The following is a 23357-nucleotide window of genomic DNA, read 5'->3' as shown; positions in this document are numbered from 1 at the left end:
TAGATTGGTTGGAGCCTACTAACGGTGTCTGCCGCACCTTGGTTTTCTCCTCCACTGAACAAAGCTGAGCTTCAATCTTCAGGCTTTCGGCCTATATCAGATATTAAATTGCATTTGGCCTACTAGTTTGGTTGGGGCCTACTAACGCTGTCAGCCGCTCCTTGGTGTTCTCCTCCGCTGAACAAAGTTGAGCTTCAATCTTCAGGCTTTCAGCCTATATTTACAAATTTTAAACTGCATTTGGCCTACTAGTTTGGTTGGGGCCTACTAACGGTGTCTGCCGCTCCTTGGTGTTCTCCTCCACTGAACAAAGCTGAGCTTCAATCTTCAGGCTTTCGGCCTATATCAGATATTAAACAGCATTTGGCCTACTAGTTTGTTTGGGGCCTACTAACGGTATCTGCCGCTCCTTGGTGTTCTCCTCCACTGAACAAAGCTGAGCTTCAATCTTCAGGCTTTTGGCCTATATCAGATATTAAACTGCATTTGGCCTACTAGTTTGTTTGGGGCCTACTTCAAGGTATCTGCCGCTCCTTGGTGTTCTCCTCCACTGAACAATGCTGAGCTTCAATCTTCAGGCTTTCGGCCTATATTTACAAATTTTAAACTGCATTTGGCCTACTAGTTTGGTTGGGGCCTACTAACGGTGTCTTCCGCTCCTTGGTGTTCTCCTCCACTGAACAAAGCTGAGCTTCAATCTTCAGGCTTTCGGCCTATATCAGATATTAAACTGCATTTGTCCTAGTTTGGTTGGGGCCTACTAACGGTGTCTGCCGCTCCTTGGTTTTCTCCTCCACTGAACAAAGCTGAGCTTCAATCTTCAGACTTTTTGCCTATATTTACAAATTTTAAACTGCATTTGGCCTACTAGTTTGGTTGGGGCCTAATAACGGTGTCTGCCGCTCCTTGGTGTTCTCCTCCACTGAACAAAGCTGAGCTTTAATCTTCAGGCTATCGGCCTATATCAGATATTAAACTGCATTTGGCCTACTAGTTTGTTTGGGGCCTACTAATGGTATCTGCCGCTCCTTGGTGTTCTCCTCCACTGAACAAAGCTGAGCTTCAATCTTCAGGCTTTCGGCCTATATCAGATATTAAACTGCATTTGGCCTACTAGTTTGGTTGGGCCCTACTAACGGTGTCTGCCGCTCCTTGGTGTTCTCCTCCACTGAACAACGCTGAGCTTCAAGCTTCAGACTTTCGGCCTATATCAGATATTAAACTGCATTTGGCCTACTAGTTTGGTTGGAGCCTACTAACGGTGTCAGCCACTCCTTGGTGTTCTCCTCCGCTGAACAAAGCTGAGCTTCAATCTTCAGCCTTTCGGCCTATATTTACAAATTTTAAACTGCATTTGGCCTACTAGTTTGGTTGGGGCCTACTAACGGTGTCTGCCGCTCCTTGGTGTTCTCCTCCACTGAACAAAGCTGAGCTTCAATCTTCAGGCTTTCGGCCTATATCAGATATTAAACAGCATTTGGCCTACTAGTTTGTTTGGGGCCTACTAATGGTATCTGCCGCTCCTTGGTGTTCTCCTCCACTGAACAAAGCTGAGCTTCAATCTTCAGGCTTTTGGCCTATATCAGATATTAAACTGCATTTGGCCTACTAGTTTGTTTGGGGCCTACTAACGGTATCTGCCGCTCCTTGGTGTTCTCCTCCACTGAACAATGCTGAGCTTCAATCTTCAGGCTTTCGGCCTATATTTACAAATTTTAAACTGCATTTGGCCTACTAGTTTGGTTGGGGCCTACTAACGGTGTCTTCCGCTCCTTGGTGTTCTCCTCCACTGAACAAAGCTGAGCTTCAATCTTCAGGCTTTCGGCCTATATCAGATATTAAACTGCATTTGTCCTAGTTTGGTTGGGGCCTACTAACGGTGTCTGCCGCTCCTTGGTTTTCTCCTCCACTGAACAAAGCTGAGCTTCAATCTTCAGACTTTTTGCCTATATTTACAAATTTTAAACTGCATTTGGCCTACTAGTTTGGTTGGGGCCTAATAACGGTGTCTGCCGCTCCTTGGTGTTCTCCTCCACTGAACAAAGCTGAGCTTTAATCTTCAGGCTATCGGCCTATATCAGATATTAAACTGCATTTGGCCTACTAGTTTGTTTGGGGCCTACTAATGGTATCTGCCGCTCCTTGGTGTTCTCCTCCACTGAACAAAGCTGAGCTTCAATCTTCAGGCTTTCGGCCTATATCAGATATTAAACTGCATTTGGCCTACTAGTTTGGTTGGGCCCTACTAACGGTGTCTGCCGATCCTTGGTGTTCTCCTCCACTGAACAACGCTGAGCTTCAAGCTTCAGACTTTCGGCCTATATCAGATATTAAACTGCATTTGGCCTACTAGTTTGGTTGGAGCCTACTAACGGTGTCAGCCACTCCTTGGTGTTCTCCTCCGCTGAACAAAGCTGAGCTTCAATCTTCAGCCTTTCGGCCTATATTTACAAATTTTAAACTGCATTTGGCCTACTAGTTTGGTTGGGGCCTACTAACGGTGTCTGCCGCTCCTTGGTGTTCTCCTCCACTGAACAAAGCTGAGTTTCAATCTTCAGGCTTTCGGCCTATATCAGATATTAAACAGCATTTGGCCTACTAGTTTGTTTGGGGCCTACTAATGGTATCTGCCGCTCCTTGGTGTTCTCCTCCACTGAACAAAGCTGAGCTTCAATCTTCAGGCTTTTGGCCTATATCAGATATTAAACTGCATTTGGCCTACTAGTTTGTTTGGGGCCTACTAACGGTATCTGCCGCTCCTTGGTGTTCTCCTCCACTGAACAATGCTGAGCTTCAATCTTCAGGCTTTCGGCCTATATTTACAAATTTTAAACTGCATTTGGCCTACTAGTTTGGTTGGGGCCTACTAACGGTGTCTTCCGCTCCTTGGTGTTCTCCTCCACTGAACAAAGCTGAGCTTCAATCTTCAGGCTTTCGGCCTATATCAGATATTAAACTGCATTTGTCCTAGTTTGGTTGGGGCCTACTAACGGTGTCTGCCGCTCCTTGGTTTTCTCCTCCACTGAACAAAGCTGAGCTTCAATCTTCAGACTTTTTGCCTATATTTACAAATTTTAAACTGCATTTGGCCTACTAGTTTGGTTGGGGCCTAATAACGGTGTCTGCCGCTCCTTGGTGTTCTCCTCCACTGAACAAAGCTGAGCTTTAATCTTCAGGCTATCGGCCTATATCAGATATTAAACTGCATTTGGCCTACTAGTTTGTTTGGGGCCTACTAATGGTATCTGCCGCTCCTTGGTGTTCTCTTCCACTGAACAAAGCTGAGCTTCAATCTTCAGGCTTTCGGCCTATATCAGATATTAAACTGCATTTGGCCTACTAGTTTGGTTGGGCCCTACTAACGGTGTCTGCCGCTCCTTGGTGTTCTCCTCCACTGAACAACGCTGAGCTTCAAGCTTCAGACTTTCGGCCTATATCAGATATTAAACTGCATTTGGCCTACTAGTTTGGTTGGAGCCTACTAACGGTGTCAGCCACTCCTTGGTGTTCTCCTCCGCTGAACAAAGCTGAGCTTCAATCTTCAGCCTTTCGGCCTATATTTACAAATTTTAAACTGCATTTGGCCTACTAGATTGGTTGGGGCCTACTAACGGTGTCTGCCGCTCCTTGGTGTTCTCCTCCACTGAACAAAGCTGAGCTTCAATCTTCAGGCTTTCGGCCTATATCAGATATTAAACAGCATTTGGCCTACTAGTTTGTTTGGGGCCTACTAATGGTATCTGCCGCTCCTTGGTGTTCTCCTCCACTGAACAAAGCTGAGCTTCAATCTTCAGGCTTTTGGCCTATATCAGATATTAAACTGCATTTGGCCTACTAGTTTGTTTGGGGCCTACTAACGGTATCTGCCGCTCCTTGGTGTTCTCCTCCACTGAACAATGCTGAGCTTCAATCTTCAGGCTTTCGGCCTATATTTACAAATTTTAAACTGCATTTGGCCTACTAGTTTGGTTGGGGCCTAATAACGGTGTCTGCCGCTCCTTGGTGTTCTCCTCCACTGAACAAAGCTGAGCTTTAATCTTCAGGCTATCGGCCTATATCAGATATTAAACTGCATTTGGCCTACTAGTCTGTTTGGGGCCTACTAATGGTATCTGCCGCTCCTTGGTGTTCTCCTCCACTGAACAAAGCTGAGCTTCAATCTTCAGGCTTTCGGCCTATATCAGATATTAAACTGCATTTGGCCTACTAGTTTGGTTGGGCCCTACTAACGGTGTCTGCCGCTCCTTGGTGTTCTACTCCACTGAACAACGCTGAGCTTCAAGCTTCAGACTTTCGGCCTATATCAGATATTAAACTTCATTTGGCCTACTAGTTTGGTTAGGGCCTACTAACGGGGTCTGCCGCTCCTTGGTGTTTTCCACTGAACAAAGCTGAGCTTCAATCTTCAGGCTTTCGGCCTATATTTACAAATTTAAACTGCATTTGGCCTACTAGGTTGGTTGGGGCCTACTAACGGTGTCTGCCGCTCCTTGGTGTTCTCCTCCACTGAACAAAGCTGAGCTTCAATCTTCAGGCTTTCGGCATATATTTACAAATTTTAAACTGCATTTGGCCTACTAGTTTGGTTGGGGCCTACTAATGGTGTCTGCCGCTCCTTGGTGTTCTCCTCCACTGAACAAAGCTGAACTTCAATCTTCAGTCTTTAGGCCTATATCAGATATTAAACTGCATTTGGCCTACTAGTTTGGTTGGGGCCTACTAACGTTATCTGCCGCTCCTTGGTGTTCTCCTCCACTGAACAAAGCTGAGCTTCAATCTTCAGGCTTTCGGCCTATATATTCAAATTTTAAACTGCATTTGGCCTACTAGTTTGTTTGGGGCCTACTAACGGTATCTGCCGCTCCTTGGTGTTCTCCTCCACTGAACAATGCTGAGCTTCAATCTTCAGGCTTTCGGCCTATATTTACAAATTTTAAACTGCATTTGGCCTACTAGTTTGGTTGGGGCCTACTAACGGTGTCTGCCGCTCCTTGGTGTTCTCCTCCACTGAACAAAGCTGAGCTTCAATCTTCAGGCTTTCGGCCTATATCAGATATTAAACTGCATTTGTCCTAGTTTGTTTGGGGCCTACTAACGGTGTCTGCCGCTCCTTGGTTTTCTCCTCCACTGAACAAAGCTGAGCTTCAATCTTCAGACTTTTGGCCTATATTTACAAATTTTAAACTGCATTTGGCCTACTAGTTTGGTTGGGGCCTAATAACGGTGTCTGCCGCTCCTTGGTGTTCTCCTCCACTGAACAAAGCTGAGATTTAATCTTCAGGCTTTCGGCATATATTTACAAATTTTAAACTGCATTTGGCCTACTAGTTTGGTTGGGGCCTACTAATGGTGTCTGCCGCTCCTTGGTGTTCTCCTCCACTGAACAAAGCTGAACTTCAATCTTCAGTCTTTAGGCCTATATCAGATATTAAACTGCATTTGGCCTACTAGTTTGGTTGGGGCCTACTAACGTTATCTGCCGCTCCTTGGTGTTCTCCTCCACTGAACAAAGCTGAGCTTCAATCTTCAGGCTTTCGGCCTATATATTCAAATTTTAAACTGCATTTGGCCTACTAGTTTGTTTGGGGCCTACTAACGGTATCTGCCGCTCCTTGGTGTTCTCCTCCACTGAACAATGCTGAGCTTCAATCTTCAGGCTTTCGGCCTATATTTACAAATTTTAAACTGCATTTGGCCTACTAGTTTGGTTGGGGCCTACTAACGGTGTCTTCCGCTCCTTGGTGTTCTCCTCCACTGAACAAAGCTGAGCTTCAATCTTCAGGCTTTCGGCCTATATCAGATATTAAACTGCATTTGTCCTAGTTTGGTTGGGGCCTACTAACGGTGTCTGCCGCTCCTTGGTTTTCTCCTCCACTGAACAAAGCTGAGCTTCAATCTTCAGACTTTTGGCCTATATTTACAAATTTTAAACTGCATTTGGCCTACTAGTTTGGTTGGGGCCTAATAACGGTGTCTGCCGCTCCTTGGTGTTCTCCTCCACTGAACAAAGCTGAGATTTAATCTTCAGGCTATCGGCCTATATCAGATATTAAACTGCATTTGGCCTACTAGTTTGTTTGGGGCCTACTAATGGTATCTGCCGCTCCTTGGTGTTCTCCTCCACTGAACAAAGCTGAGCTTCAATCTTCAGGCTTTCGGCCTATATCAGATATTAAACTGCATTTGGCCTACTAGTTTGGTTGGGCCCTACTAACGGTGTCTGCCGCTCCTTGGTGTTCTCCTCCACTGAACAACGCTGAGCTTCAAGCTTCAGACTTTCGGCCTATATCAGATATTAAACTTCATTTGGCCTACTAGTTTGGTTGGGGCCTACTAACGGTGTCTGCCGCACCTTGGTGTTTTCCTCCACTGAACAAAGCTGAGCTTCAATCTTCAGGGTTTCAGCCTATATTTACAAATTTTAAACTGCATTCGGCCTACTAGTTTGGTTGGGGCCTACTAACGGTGTCTGCCGCTCCTTGGTGTTCTCCTCCACTGAACAAAGCTGAGCTTCAATTTTCAGGCTTTCGGCCTATATCTGATATTAAACTGCATTTGGCCTACTAGTTTGTTTGGGGCCTACTAACGGTATCTGCCGCTCCTTGGTGTTCTCCTCCACTGAACAAAGCTGAGCTTCAATCTTCAGGCTTTCGGCCTATATCAGATATTAAACTGCATTTGGCCTACTAGTTTGGTTGGGGCCTACTAACGGTGTCTGCCTCTCCTTGGTGTTCTCCTCCAGTGAACAAAGCTGAGCTTCAATCTTCAGGCTTTCGGCCTATATTTACAAATTTTAAACTGCATTTGGCCTACTAGTTTGGTTGGGGCCTACTAATGGTGTCTTCCGCTCCTTGGTGTTCTCCTCCACTGAACAAAGCTGAGCTTCAATCTTCAGGCTTTCGGCCTATATCAGATATTGCATTTGTCCTAGTTTGGTTGGGGCCTACTAACGGTGTCTGCCTCTCCTTGGTTTTCTCCTCCACTGAACAAAGCTGAGCTTCAATCTTCAGACTTTTGGCCTATATTTACAAATTTTAAACTGCATTTGGCCCACTAGTTTGGTTGGGGCCTAATAACGGTGTCTGCCGCTCCTTGGTGTTCTCCTCCACCGAACAAAGCTGAGCTTTAATCTTCAGGCTATCGGCCTATATCAGATATTAAACTGTATTTGGCCCACTAGTTTGTTTGGGGCCTACTAATGGTATCTGCCGCTGCTTGGTGTTCTCCTCCACTGAACAAAGCTGAGCTTCAATCTTCAGGCTTTCGGCCTATATCACATATTAAACTGCATTTGGCCTACTAGTTTGGTTGGGCCCTACTAACGGTGTCTGCTGCTCCTTGGGGTTCTCCTTCACTGAACAAAGCTGAGCTTCAATCTTCAGACTTTCGGCCTATATCAGATATTAAACTGCATTTGGCCTACTATTTGGTTGGTCCTACTAACGGTGTCTGCCGCTCCTTGGTGTTTTCCACTGAACAAACTGAGCTTCAATCTTCAGGCTTTCGGCCTGTATTTACAAATTTTAAACTGCATTTGGCCTACTAGTTTGGTTGGAGCCTACTAACGGTGTCAGCCACTCCTTGGTGTTCTCCTCCGCTGAACAAAGCTGAGTTCAATCTTCAGCCTTTCGGCCTATATTTACAAATTTTAAACTGCATTTGGCCTACTAGTTTGGTTGGGGCCTACTAACGGTGTCTGCCGCTCCTTGGTGTTCTCCTCCACTGAACAAAGCTGAGCTTCAATCTTCAGGCTTTCGGCCTATATCAGATATTAAACAGCATTTGGCCTACTAGTTTGTTTGGGGCCTACTAATGGTATCTGCTGCTCCTTGGTGTTCTCCTCCACTGAACAAAGCTGAGCTTCAATCTTCAGGCTTTTGGCCTATATCAGATATTAAACTGCATTTGGCCTACTAGTTTGTTTGGGGCCTACTAACGGTATCTGCCGCTCCTTGGTGTTCTCCTCCACTGAACAAAGCTGAGCTTCAATCTTCAGGCTTTCGGCCTATATTTACAAATTTTAAACTGCATTTGGCCTACTAGTTTGGTTGGGGCCTACTAACGGTGTCTTCCGCTCCTCGGTGTTCTCCTCCACTGAACAAAGCTGAGCTTCAATCTTCAGGCTTTCGGCCTATATCAGATATTAAACTGCATTTGTCCTAGTTTGGTTGGGGCCAACTAACAGGGTCTGCCGCTTCTTGGTGTTCTCCTCCAGTGAACAAAGCTGAGCTTCAACCTTCAGACTTTCGGCCTATATTTACAAATTTAAACTGCATTTGGCCTACTAGGTTGGTTGGGGCCTACTAACGGTGTCTGCCGCTCCTTGGTGTTCTCCTCCACTGAACAAAGCTGAGCTTCAATCTTCAGGCTTTCGGCCTATATTTACAAATTTTAAACTGCATTTGGCCTACTAGTTTGGTTGGGGCCTACTAACGGTGTCTTCCGCTCCTTGGTGTTCTCCTCCACTGAACAAAGCTGAGCTTCAATCTTCAGGCTTTCGGCCTATATCAGATATTGCATTTGTCCTAGTTTGGTTGGGGCCTACTAACGGTGTCTGCCTCTCCTTGGTTTTCTCCTCCACTGAACAAAGCTGAGCTTCAATCTTCAGACTTTTGGCCTATATTTACAAATTTTAAACTGCATTTGGCCCACTAGTTTGGTTGGGGCCTAATAACGGTGTCTGCCGCTCCTTGGTGTTCTCCTCCACCGAAGAAAGCTGAGCTTTAATCTTCAGGCTATCGGCCTATATCAGATATTAACCTGTATTTGGCCCACTAGTTTGTTTGGGGCCTACTAATGGTATCTGCCGCTGCTTGGTGTTCTCCTCCACTGAACAAAGCTGAGCTTCAATCTTCAGGCTTTCGGCCTATATCAGATATTAAACTGCATTTGGCCTACTAGTTTGGTTGGGCCCTACTAACGGTGTCTGCTGCTCCTTGGGGTTCTCCTCCACTGAACAAAGCTGAGCTTCAATCTTCAGACTTTCGGGCTATATCAGATATTAAACTGCATTTGGCCTACTATTTGGTTGGTCCTACTAACGGTGTCTGCCGCTCCTTGGTGTTTTCCACTGAACAAACTGAGCTTCAATCTTCAGGCTTTCGGCCTATATTTACAAATTTAAACTGCATTTGGCCTACTAGATTGGTTGGAGCCTACTAACGGTGTCTGCCGCACCTTGGTTTTCTCCTCCACTGAACAAAGCTGAGCTTCAATCTTCAAGCTTTCGGCCTATATCAGATATTAAATTGCATTTGGCCTACTAGTTTGGTTGGGGCCTACTAACGCTGTCAGCCGCTCCTTGGTGTTCTCCTCCGCTGAACAAAGTTGAGCTTCAATCTTCAGGCTTTCAGCCTATATTTACAAATTTTAAACTGCATTTGGCCTACTAGTTTGGTTGGGGCCTACTAACGGTGTCTGCCGCTCCTTGGTGTTCTCCTCCACTGAACAAAGCTGAGCTTCAATCTTCAGGCTTTCGGCCTATATCAGATATTAAACAGCATTTGGCCTACTAGTTTGTTTGGGGCCTACTAACGGTATCTGCCGCTCCTTGGTGTTCTCCTCCACTGAACAAAGCTGAGCTTCAATCTTCAGGCTTTTGGCCTATATCAGATATTAAACTGCATTTGGCCTACTAGTTTGTTTGGGGCCTACTTCAAGGTATCTGCCGCTCCTTGGTGTTCTCCTCCACTGAACAATGCTGAGCTTCAATCTTCAGGCTTTCGGCCTATATTTACAAATTTTAAACTGCATTTGGCCTACTAGTTTGGTTGGGGCCTACTAACGGTGTCTTCCGCTCCTTGGTGTTCTCCTCCACTGAACAAAGCTGAGCTTCAATCTTCAGGCTTTCGGCCTATATCAGATATTAAACTGCATTTGTCCTAGTTTGGTTGGGGCCTACTAACGGTGTCTGCCGCTCCTTGGTTTTCTCCTCCACTGAACAAAGCTGAGCTTCAATCTTCAGACTTTTTGCCTATATTTACAAATTTTAAACTGCATTTGGCCTACTAGTTTGGTTGGGGCCTAATAACGGTGTCTGCCGCTCCTTTGTGTTCTCCTCCACTGAACAAAGCTGAGCTTTAATCTTCAGGCTATCGGCCTATATCAGATATTAAACTGCATTTGGCCTACTAGTTTGTTTGGGGCCTACTAATGGTATCTGCCGCTCCTTGGTGTTCTCCTCCACTGAACAAAGCTGAGCTTCAATCTTCAGGCTTTCGGCCTATATCAGATATTAAACTGCATTTGGCCTACTAGTTTGGTTGGGCCCTACTAACGGTGTCTGCCGCTCCTTGGTGTTCTCCTCCACTGAACAACGCTGAGCTTCAAGCTTCAGACTTTCGGCCTATATCAGATATTAAACTGCATTTGGCCTACTAGTTTGGTTGTAGCCTACTAACGGTGTCAGCCACTCCTTGGTGTTCTCCTCCGCTGAACAAAGCTGAGCTTCAATCTTCAGCCTTTCGGCCTATATTTACAAATTTTAAACTGCATTTGGCCTACTAGTTTGGTTGGGGCCTACTAACGGTGTCTGCCGCTCCTTGGTGTTCTCCTCCACTGAACAAAGCTGAGCTTCAATCTTCAGGCTTTCGGCCTATATCAGATATTAAACAGCATTTGGCCTACTAGTTTGTTTGGGGCCTACTAATGGTATCTGCCGCTCCTTGGTGTTCTCCTCCACTGAACAAAGCTGAGCTTCAATCTTCAGGCTTTTGGCCTATATCAGATATTAAACTGCATTTGGCCTACTAGTTTGTTTGGGGCCTACTAACGGTATCTGCCGCTCCTTGGTGTTCTCCTCCACTGAACAATGCTGAGCTTCAATCTTCAGGCTTTCGGCCTATATTTACAAATTTTAAACTGCATTTGGCCTACTAGTTTGGTTGGGGCCTACTAACGGTGTCTTCCGCTCCTTGGTGTTCTCCTCCACTGAACAAAGCTGAGCTTCAATCTTCAGGCTTTCGGCCTATATCAGATATTAAACTGCATTTGTCCTAGTTTGGTTGGGGCCTACTAACGGTGTCTGCCGTTCCTTGGTTTTCTCCTCCACTGAACAAAGCTGAGCTTCAATCTTCAGACTTTTGGCCTATATTTACAAATTTTAAACTGCATTTGGCCTACTAGTTTGGTTGGGGCCTAATAACGGTGTCTACCGCTCCTTGGTGTTCTCCTCCACTGAACAAAGCTGAGCTTTAATCTTCAGGCTATCGGCCTATATCAGATATTAAACTGCATTTGGCCTACTAGTTTGTTTGGGGCCTACTAACGGTGTCTGCCGCTCCTTGGTGTTCTCCTCCACTGAACAAAGCTGAGCTTCAATCTTCAGGCTTTCGGCCTATATCAGATATTAAACTGCATTTGGCCTACTAGTTTGGTTGGGCCCTACTAACGGTGTCTGCTGCTCCTTGGGGTTCTCCTCCACTGAACAAAGCTGAGCTTCAATCTTCAGACTTTCGGGCTATATCAGATATTAAACTGCATTTGGCCTACTATTTGGTTGGTCCTACTAACGGTGTCTGCCGCTCCTTGGTGTTTTCCACTGAACAAACTGAGCTTCAATCTTCAGGCTTTCGGCCTATATTTACAAATTTAAACTGCATTTGGCCTACTAGATTGGTTGGAGCCTACTAACGGTGTCTGCCGCACCTTGGTTTTCTCCTCCACTGAACAAAGCTGAGCTTCAATCTTCAGGCTTTCGGCCTATATCAGATATTAAATTGCATTTGGCCTACTAGTTTGGTTGGGGCCTACTAACGCTGTCAGCCGCTCCTTGGTGTTCTCCTCCGCTGAACAAAGTTGAGCTTCAATCTTCAGGCTTTCAGCCTATATTTACAAATTTTAAACTGCATTTGGCCTACTAGTTTGGTTGGGGCCTACTAACGGTGTCTGCCGCTCCTTGGTGTTCTCCTCCACTGAACAAAGCTGAGCTTCAATCTTCAGGCTTTCGGCCTATATCAGATATTAAACAGCATTTGGCCTACTAGTTTGTTTGGGGCCTACTAACGGTATCTGCCGCTCCTTGGTGTTCTCCTCCACTGAACAAAGCTGAGCTTCAATCTTCAGGCTTTTGGCCTATATCAGATATTAAACTGCATTTGGCCTACTAGGTTGTTTGGGGCCTACTTCAAGGTATCTGCCGCTCCTTGGTGTTCTCCTCCACTGAACAATGCTGAGCTTCAATCTTCAGGCTTTCGGCCTATATTTACAAATTTTAAACTGCATTTGGCCTACTAGTTTGGTTGGGGCCTACTAACGGTGTCTTCCGCTCCTTGGTGTTCTCCTCCACTGAACAAAGCTGAGCTTCAATCTTCAGGCTTTCGGCCTATATCAGATATTAAACTGCATTTGTCCTAGTTTGGTTGGGGCCTACTAACGGTGTCTGCCGCTCCTTGGTTTTCTCCTCCACTGAACAAAGCTGAGATTCAATCTTCAGACTTTTTGCCTATATTTACAAATTTTAAACTGCATTTGGCCTACTAGTTTGGTTGGGGCCTAATAACGGTGTCTGCCGCTCCTTTGTGTTCTCCTCCACTGAACAAAGCTGAGCTTTAATCTTCAGGCTATCGGCCTATATCAGATATTAAACTGCATTTGGCCTACTAGTTTGTTTGGGGCCTACTAATGGTATCTGCCGCTCCTTGGTGTTCTCCACTGAACAAAGCTGAGCTTCAATCTTCAGGCTTTCGGCCTATATCAGATATTAAACTGCATTTGGCCTACTAGTTTGGTTGGGCCCTACTAACGGTGTCTGCCGCTCCTTGGTGTTCTCCTCCACTGAACAACGCTGAGCTTCAAGCTTCAGACTTTCGGCCTATATCAGATATTAAACTGCATTTGGCCTACTAGTTTGGTTGGAGCCTACTAACGGTGTCAGCCACTCCTTGGTGTTCTCCTCCGCTGAACAAAGCTGAGCTTCAATCTTCAGCCTTTCGGCCTATATTTACAAATTTTAAACTGCATTTGGCCTACTAGTTTGGTTGGGGCCTACTAACGGTGTCTGCCGCTCCTTGGTGTTCTCCTCCACTGAACAAAGCTGAGCTTCAATCTTCAGGCTTTTGGCCTATATCAGATATTAAACTGCATTTGGCCTACTAGTTTGTTTGGGGCCTACTAACGGTATCTGCCGCTCCTTGGTGTTCTCCTCCACTGAACAAAGCTGAGCTTCAATCTTCAGGCTTTCGGCATATATTTACAAATTTTAAACTGCATTTGGCCTACTAGTTTGGTTGGGGCCTACTAATGGTGTCTGCCGCTCCTTGGTGTTCTCCTCCACTGAACAAAGCTGAACTTCAATCTTCAGTCTTTAGGCCTATATCAGATATTAAACTGCATTTGGCCTACTAGTTTGGTTGGGGCCTACTAACGTTATCTGCCGCTCCTTGGTGTTCTCCTCCACTGAACAAAGCTGAGCTTCAATCTTCAGGCTTTCGGCCTATATATTCAAATTTTAAACTGCATTTGGCCTACTAGTTTGTTTGGGGCCTACTAACGGTATCTGCCGCTCCTTGGTGTTCTCCTCCACTGAACAATGCTGAGCTTCAATCTTCAGGCTTTCGGCCTATATTTACAAATTTTAAACTGCATTTGGCCTACTAGTTTGGTTGGGGCCTACTAACGGTGTCTGCCGCTCCTTGGTGTTCTCCTCCACTGAACAAAGCTGAGCTTCAATCTTCAGGCTTTCGGCCTATATCAGATATTAAACTGCATTTGTCCTAGTTTGTTTGGGGCCTACTAACGGTGTCTGCCGCTCCTTGGTTTTCTCCTCCACTGAACAAAGCTGAGCTTCAATCTTCAGACTTTTGGCCTATATTTACAAATTTTAAACTGCATTTGGCCTACTAGTTTGGTTGGGGCCTAATAACGGTGTCTGCCGCTCCTTGGTGTTCTCCTCCACTGAACAAAGCTGAGATTTAATCTTCAGGCTTTCGGCATATATTTACAAATTTTAAACTGCATTTGGCCTACTAGTTTGGTTGGGGCCTACTAATGGTGTCTGCCGCTCCTTGGTGTTCTCCTCCACTGAACAAAGCTGAACTTCAATCTTCAGTCTTTAGGCCTATATCAGATATTAAACTGCATTTGGCCTACTAGTTTGGTTGGGGCCTACTAACGTTATCTGCCGCTCCTTGGTGTTCTCCTCCACTGAACAAAGCTGAGCTTCAATCTTCAGGCTTTCGGCCTATATATTCAAATTTTAAACTGCATTTGGCCTACTAGTTTGTTTGGGGCCTACTAACGGTATCTGCCGCTCCTTGGTGTTCTCCTCCACTGAACAATGCTGAGCTTCAATCTTCAGGCTTTCGGCCTATATTTACAAATTTTAAACTGCATTTGGCCTACTAGTTTGGTTGGGGCCTACTAACGGTGTCTTCCGCTCCTTGGTGTTCTCCTCCACTGAACAAAGCTGAGCTTCAATCTTCAGGCTTTCGGCCTATATCAGATATTAAACTGCATTTGTCCTAGTTTGTTTGGGGCCTACTAACGGTGTCTGCCGCTCCTTGGTTTTCTCCTCCACTGAACAAAGCTGAGCTTCAATCTTCAGACTTTTGGCCTATATTTACAAATTTTAAACTGCATTTGGCCTACTAGTTTGGTTGGGGCCTAATAACGGTGTCTGCCGCTCCTTGGTGTTCTCCTCCACTGAACAAAGCTGAGATTTAATCTTCAGGCTATCGGCCTATATCAGATATTAAACTGCATTTGGCCTACTAGTTTGTTTGGGGCCTACTAATGGTATCTGCCGCTCCTTGGTGTTCTCCTCCACTGAACAAAGCTGAGCTTCAATCTTCAGGCTTTCGGCCTATATCAGATATTAAACTGCATTTGGCCTACTAGTTTGGTTGGGCCCTACTAACGGTGTCTGCCGCTCCTTGGTGTTCTCCTCCACTGAACAACGCTGAGCTTCAAGCTTCAGACTTTCGGCCTATATCAGATATTAAACTTCATTTGGCCTACTAGTTTGGTTGGGGCCTACTAACGGTGTCTGCCGCACCTTGGTGTTTTCCTCCACTGAACAAAGCTGAGCTTCAATCTTCAGGGTTTCAGCCTATATTTACAAATTTTAAACTGCATTCGGCCTACTAGTTTGGTTGGGGCCTACTAACGGTGTCTGCCGCTCCTTGGTGTTCTCCTCCACTGAACAAAGCTGAGCTTCAATTTTCAGGCTTTCGGCCTATATCTGATATTAAACTGCATTTGGCCTACTAGTTTGTTTGGGGCCTACTAACGGTATCTGCCGCTCCTTGGTGTTCTCCTCCACTGAACAAAGCTGAGCTTCAATCTTCAGGCTTTCGGCCTATATCAGATATTAAACTGCATTTGGCCTACTAGTTTGGTTGGGGCCTACTAACGGTGTCTGCCTCTCCTTGGTGTTCTCCTCCAGTGAACAAAGCTGAGCTTCAATCTTCAGGCTTTCGGCCTATATTTACAAATTTTAAACTGCATTTGGCCTACTAGTTTGGTTGGGGCCTACTAATGGTGTCTTCCGCTCCTTGGTGTTCTCCTCCACTGAACAAAGCTGAGCTTCAATCTTCAGGCTTTCGGCCTATATCAGATATTGCATTTGTCCTAGTTTGGTTGGGGCCTACTAACGGTGTCTGCCTCTCCTTGGTTTTCTCCTCCACTGAACAAAGCTGAGCTTCAATCTTCAGACTTTTGGCCTATATTTACAAATTTTAAACTGCATTTGGCCCACTAGTTTGGTTGGGGCCTAATAACGGTGTCTGCCGCTCCTTGGTGTTCTCCTCCACCGAACAAAGCTGAGCTTTAATCTTCAGGCTATCGGCCTATATCAGATATTAAACTGTATTTGGCCCACTAGTTTGTTTGGGGCCTACTAATGGTATCTGCCGCTGCTTGGTGTTCTCCTCCACTGAACAAAGCTGAGCTTCAATCTTCAGGCTTTCGGCCTATATCACATATTAAACTGCATTTGGCCTACTAGTTTGGTTGGGCCCTACTAACGGTGTCTGCTGCTCCTTGGGGTTCTCCTTCACTGAACAAAGCTGAGCTTCAATCTTCAGACTTTCGGCCTATATCAGATATTAAACTGCATTTGGCCTACTATTTGGTTGGTCCTACTAACGGTGTCTGCCGCTCCTTGGTGTTTTCCACTGAACAAACTGAGCTTCAATCTTCAGGCTTTCGGCCTGTATTTACAAATTTTAAACTGCATTTGGCCTACTAGTTTGGTTGGAGCCTACTAACGGTGTCAGCCACTCCTTGGTGTTCTCCTCCGCTGAACAAAGCTGAGTTCAATCTTCAGCCTTTCGGCCTATATTTACAAATTTTAAACTGCATTTGGCCTACTAGTTTGGTTGGGGCCTACTAACGGTGTCTGCCGCTCCTTGGTGTTCTCCTCCACTGAACAAAGCTGAGCTTCAATCTTCAGGCTTTCGGCCTATATCAGATATTAAACAGCATTTGGCCTACTAGTTTGTTTGGGGCCTACTAATGGTATCTGCTGCTCCTTGGTGTTCTCCTCCACTGAACAAAGCTGAGCTTCAATCTTCAGGCTTTTGGCCTATATCAGATATTAAACTGCATTTGGCCTACTAGTTTGTTTGGGGCCTACTAACGGTATCTGCCGCTCCTTGGTGTTCTCCTCCACTGAACAAAGCTGAGCTTCAATCTTCAGGCTTTCGGCCTATATTTACAAATTTTAAACTGCATTTGGCCTACTAGTTTGGTTGGGGCCTACTAACGGTGTCTTCCGCTCCTCGGTGTTCTCCTCCACTGAACAAAGCTGAGCTTCAATCTTCAGGCTTTCGGCCTATATCAGATATTAAACTGCATTTGTCCTAGTTTGGTTGGGGCCAACTAACAGGGTCTGCCGCTTCTTGGTGTTCTCCTCCAGTGAACAAAGCTGAGCTTCAACCTTCAGACTTTCGGCCTATATTTACAAATTTAAACTGCATTTGGCCTACTAGGTTGGTTGGGGCCTACTAACGGTGTCTGCCGCTCCTTGGTGTTCTCCTCCACTGAACAAAGCTGAGCTTCAATCTTCAGGCTTTCGGCCTATATTTACAAATTTTAAACTGCATTTGGCCTACTAGTTTGGTTGGGGCCTACTAACGGTGTCTTCCGCTCCTTGGTGTTCTCCTCCACTGAACAAAGCTGAGCTTCAATCTTCAGGCTTTCGGCCTATATCAGATATTGCATTTGTCCTAGTTTGGTTGGGGCCTACTAACGGTGTCTGCCTCTCCTTGGTTTTCTCCTCCACTGAACAAAGCTGAGCTTCAATCTTCAGACTTTTGGCCTATATTTACAAATTTTAAACTGCATTTGGCCCACTAGTTTGGTTGGGGCCTAATAACGGTGTCTGCCGCTCCTTGGTGTTCTCCTCCACCGAAGAAAGCTGAGCTTTAATCTTCAGGCTATCGGCCTATATCAGATATTAACCTGTATTTGGCCCACTAGTTTGTTTGGGGCCTACTAATGGTATCTGCCGCTGCTTGGTGTTCTCCTCCACTGAACAAAGCTGAGCTTCAATCTTCAGGCTTTCGGCCTATATCAGATATTAAACTGCATTTGGCCTACTAGTTTGGTTGGGCCCTACTAACGGTGTCTGCTGCTCCTTGGGGTTCTCCTCCACTGAACAAAGCTGAGCTTCAATCTTCAGACTTTCGGGCTATATCAGATATTATACTGCATTTGGCCTACTATTTGGTTGGTCCTACTAACGGTGTCTGCCGCTCCTTGGTGTTTTCCACTGAACAAACTGAGCTTCAATCTTCAGGCTTTCGGCCTATATTTACAAATTTAAACTGCATTTGGCCTACTAGATTGGTTGGAGCCTACTAACGGTGTCTGCCGCACCTTGGTTTTCTCCTCCACTGAACAAAGCTGAGCTTCAATCTTCAAGCTTTCGGCCTATATCAGATATTAAATTGCATTTGGCCTACTAGTTTGGTTGGGGCCTACTAACGCTGTCAGCCGCTCCTTGGTGTTCTCCTCCGCTGAACAAAGTTGAGCTTCAATCTTCAGGCTTTCAGCCTATATTTACAAATTTTAAACTGCATTTGGCCTACTAGTTTGGTTGGGGCCTACTAACGGTGTCTGCCGCTCCTTGGTGTTCTCCTCCACTGAACAAAGCTGAGCTTCAATCTTCAGGCTTTCGGCCTATATCAGATATTAAACAGCATTTGGCCTACTAGTTTGTTTGGGGCCTACTAACGGTATCTGCCGCTCCTTGGTGTTCTCCTCCACTGAACAAAGCTGAGCTTCAATCTTCAGGCTTTTGGCCTATATCAGATATTAAACTGCATTTGGCCTACTAGTTTGTTTGGGGCCTACTTCAAGGTATCTGCCGCTCCTTGGTGTTCTCCTCCACTGAACAATGCTGAGCTTCAATCTTCAGGCTTTCGGCCTATATTTACAAATTTTAAACTGCATTTGGCCTACTAGTTTGGTTGGGGCCTACTAACGGTGTCTTCCGCTCCTTGGTGTTCTCCTCCACTGAACAAAGCTGAGCTTCAATCTTCAGGCTTTCGGCCTATATCAGATATTAAACTGCATTTGTCCTAGTTTGGTTGGGGCCTACTAACGGTGTCTGCCGCTCCTTGGTTTTCTCCTCCACTGAACAAAGCTGAGCTTCAATCTTCAGACTTTTTGCCTATATTTACAAATTTTAAACTGCATTTGGCCTACTAGTTTGGTTGGGGCCTAATAACGGTGTCTGCCGCTCCTTTGTGTTCTCCTCCACTGAACAAAGCTGAGCTTTAATCTTCAGGCTATCGGCCTATATCAGATATTAAACTGCATTTGGCCTACTAGTTTGTTTGGGGCCTACTAATGGTATCTGCCGCTCCTTGGTGTTCTCCTCCACTGAACAAAGCTGAGCTTCAATCTTCAGGCTTTCGGCCTATATCAGATATTAAACTGCATTTGGCCTACTAGTTTGGTTGGGCCCTACTAACGGTGTCTGCCGCTCCTTGGTGTTCTCCTCCACTGAACAACGCTGAGCTTCAAGCTTCAGACTTTCGGCCTATATCAGATATTAAACTGCATTTGGCCTACTAGTTTGGTTGTAGCCTACTAACGGTGTCAGCCACTCCTTGGTGTTCTCCTCCGCTGAACAAAGCTGAGCTTCAATCTTCAGCCTTTCGGCCTATATTTACAAATTTTAAACTGCATTTGGCCTACTAGTTTGGTTGGGGCCTACTAACGGTGTCTGCCGCTCCTTGGTGTTCTCCTCCACTGAACAAAGCTGAGCTTCAATCTTCAGGCTTTCGGCCTATATCAGATATTAAACAGCATTTGGCCTACTAGTTTGTTTGGGGCCTACTAATGGTATCTGCCGCTCCTTGGTGTTCTCCTCCACTGAACAAAGCTGAGCTTCAATCTTCAGGCTTTTGGCCTATATCAGATATTAAACTGCATTTGGCCTACTAGTTTGTTTGGGGCCTACTAACGGTATCTGCCGCTCCTTGGTGTTCTCCTCCACTGAACAATGCTGAGCTTCAATCTTCAGGCTTTCGGCCTATATTTACAAATTTTAAACTGCATTTGGCCTACTAGTTTGGTTGGGGCCTACTAACGGTGTCTTCCGCTCCTTGGTGTTCTCCTCCACTGAACAAAGCTGAGCTTCAATCTTCAGGCTTTCGGCCTATATCAGATATTAAACTGCATTTGTCCTAGTTTGGTTGGGGCCTACTAACGGTGTCTGCCGTTCCTTGGTTTTCTCCTCCACTGAACAAAGCTGAGCTTCAATCTTCAGACTTTTGGCCTATATTTACAAATTTTAAACTGCATTTGGCCTACTAGTTTGGTTGGGGCCTAATAACGGTGTCTACCGCTCCTTGGTGTTCTCCTCCACTGAACAAAGCTGAGCTTTAATCTTCAGGCTATCGGCCTATATCAGATATTAAACTGCATTTGGCCTACTAGTTTGTTTGGGGCCTACTAACGGTGTCTGCCGCTCCTTGGTGTTCTCCTCCACTGAACAAAGCTGAGCTTCAATCTTCAGGCTTTCGGCCTATATCAGATATTAAACTGCATTTGGCCTACTAGTTTGGTTGGGCCCTACTAACGGTGTCTGCTGCTCCTTGGGGTTCTCCTCCACTGAACAAAGCTGAGCTTCAATCTTCAGACTTTCGGGCTATATCAGATATTAAACTGCATTTGGCCTACTATTTGGTTGGTCCTACTAACGGTGTCTGCCGCTCCTTGGTGTTTTCCACTGAACAAACTGAGCTTCAATCTTCAGGCTTTCGGCCTATATTTACAAATTTAAACTGCATTTGGCCTACTAGATTGGTTGGAGCCTACTAACGGTGTCTGCCGCACCTTGGTTTTCTCCTCCACTGAACAAAGCTGAGCTTCAATCTTCAGGCTTTCGGCCTATATCAGATATTAAATTGCATTTGGCCTACTAGTTTGGTTGGGGCCTACTAACGCTGTCAGCCGCTCCTTGGTGTTCTCCTCCGCTGAACAAAGTTGAGCTTCAATCTTCAGGCTTTCAGCCTATATTTACAAATTTTAAACTGCATTTGGCCTACTAGTTTGGTTGGGGCCTACTAACGGTGTCTGCCGCTCCTTGGTGTTCTCCTCCACTGAACAAAGCTGAGCTTCAATCTTCAGGCTTTCGGCCTATATCAGATATTAAACAGCATTTGGCCTACTAGTTTGTTTGGGGCCTACTAACGGTATCTGCCGCTCCTTGGTGTTCTCCTCCACTGAACAAAGCTGAGCTTCAATCTTCAGGCTTTTGGCCTATATCAGATATTAAACTGCATTTGGCCTACTAGGTTGTTTGGGGCCTACTTCAAGGTATCTGCCGCTCCTTGGTGTTCTCCTCCACTGAACAATGCTGAGCTTCAATCTTCAGGCTTTCGGCCTATATTTACAAATTTTAAACTGCATTTGGCCTACTAGTTTGGTTGGGGCCTACTAACGGTGTCTTCCGCTCCTTGGTGTTCTCCTCCACTGAACAAAGCTGAGCTTCAATCTTCAGGCTTTCGGCCTATATCAGATATTAAACTGCATTTGTCCTAGTTTGGTTGGGGCCTACTAACGGTGTCTGCCGCTCCTTGGTTTTCTCCTCCACTGAACAAAGCTGAGATTCAATCTTCAGACTTTTTGCCTATATTTACAAATTTTAAACTGCATTTGGCCTACTAGTTTGGTTGGGGCCTAATAACGGTGTCTGCCGCTCCTTTGTGTTCTCCTCCACTGAACAAAGCTGAGCTTTAATCTTCAGGCTATCGGCCTATATCAGATATTAAACTGCATTTGGCCTACTAGTTTGTTTGGGGCCTACTAATGGTATCTGCCGCTCCTTGGTGTTCTCCACTGAACAAAGCTGAGCTTCAATCTTCAGGCTTTCGGCCTATATCAGATATTAAACTGCATTTGGCCTACTAGTTTGGTTGGGCCCTACTAACGGTGTCTGCCGCTCCTTGGTGTTCTCCTCCACTGAACAACGCTGAGCTTCAAGCTTCAGACTTTCGGCCTATATCAGATATTAAACTGCATTTGGCCTACTAGTTTGGTTGGAGCCTACTAACGGTGTCAGCCACTCCTTGGTGTTCTCCTCCGCTGAACAAAGCTGAGCTTCAATCTTCAGCCTTTCGGCCTATATTTACAAATTTTAAACTGCATTTGGCCTACTAGTTTGGTTGGGGCCTACTAACGGTGTCTGCCGCTCCTTGGTGTTCTCCTCCACTGAACAAAGCTGAGCTTCAATCTTCAGGCTTTTGGCCTATATCAGATATTAAACTGCATTTGGCCTACTAGTTTGTTTGGGGCCTACTAACGGTATCTGCCGCTCCTTGGTGTTCTCCTCCACTGAACAATGCTGAGCTTCAATCTTCAGGCTTTCGGCCTATATTTACAAATTTTAAACTGCATTTGGCCTACTAGTTTGGTTGGGGCCTACTAACGGTGTCTTCCGCTCCTTGGTGTTCTCCTCCACTGAACAAAGCTGAGCTTCAATCTTCAGGCTTTCGGCCTATATCAGATATTAAACTGCATTTGTCCTAGTTTGGTTGGGGCCTACTAACGGTGTCTGCCGTTCCTTGGTTTTCTCCTCCACTGAACAAAGCTGAGCTTCAATCTTCAGACTTTTGGCCTATATTTACAAATTTTAAACTGCATTTGGCCTACTAGTTTGGTTGGGGCCTAATAACGGTGTCTGCCGCTCCTTGGTGTTCTCCTCCACTGAACAAAGCTGAGCTTTAATCTTCAGGCTATCGGCCTATATCAGATATTAAACTGCATTTGGCCTACTAGTTTGTTTGGGGCCTACTAATGGTATCTGCCGCTCCTTGGTGTTCTCCTCCACTGAACAAAGCTGAGCTTCAATCTTCAGGCTTTCGGCCTATATCAGATATTAAACTGCATTTGGCCTACTAGTTTGGTTGGGCCCTACTAACGGTGTCTGCCGCTCCTTGGTGTTCTCCTCCACTGAACAACGCTGAGCTTCAAGCTTCAGACTTTCGGCCTATATCAGATATTAAACTTCATTTGGCCTGCTAGTTTGGTTAGGGCCTACTAACGGGGTCTGCCGCTCCTTGGTGTTTTCCACTGAACAAAGCTGAGCTTCAATCTTCAGGCTTTCGGCCTATATTTACAAATTTAAACTGCATTTGGCCTACTAGGTTGGTTGGGGCCTACTAACGGTGTCTGCCGCTCCTTGGTGTTCTCCTCCACTGAACAAAGCTGAGCTTCAATCTTCAGGCTTTCGACCTATATCAGATATTAAACTGCATTTGGCCTACTAGTTTAGTTGGGGCCTACTAACGGTGTCTGCCGCTCCTTGGTGTTCTCCTCCACTGAACAAAGCTGAGCTTCAATCTTCAGGCTTTCGGCATATATTTACAAATTTTAAACTGCATTTGGCCTACTAGTTTGGTTGGGGCCTACTAATGGTGTCTGCCGCTCCTTGGTGTTCTCCTCCACTGAACAAAGCTGAACTTCAATCTTCAGTCTTTAGGCCTATATCAGATATTAAACTGCATTTGGCCTACTAGTTTGTTTGGGGCCTACTTCAAGGTATCTGCCGCTCCTTGGTGTTCTCCTCCACTGAACAATGCTGAGCTTCAATCTTCAGGCTTTCGGCCTATATTTACAAATTTAAACTGCATTTGGCCTACTAGGTTGGTTGGGGCCTACTAACGGTGTCTGCCGCTCCTTGGTGTTCTCCTCCACTGAACAAAGCTGAGCTTCAATCTTCAGGCTTTCGACCTATATCAGATATTAAACTGCATTTGGCCTACTAGTTTAGTTGGGGCCTACTAACGGTGTCTGCCGCTCCTTGGTGTTCTTCACTGAACAAAGCTGAGCTTCAATCTTCAGGCTTTCGGCATATATTTACAAATTTTAAACTGCATTTGGCCTACTAGTTTGGTTGGGGCCTA

Source organism: Ranitomeya variabilis, chromosome 4, assembly GCF_051348905.1.
Source record: "Ranitomeya variabilis isolate aRanVar5 chromosome 4, aRanVar5.hap1, whole genome shotgun sequence".
NCBI classification, from domain to species: Eukaryota; Metazoa; Chordata; class Amphibia; order Anura; family Dendrobatidae; genus Ranitomeya; species Ranitomeya variabilis.
Note: the sequence above shows the minus strand (reverse complement) of the source record.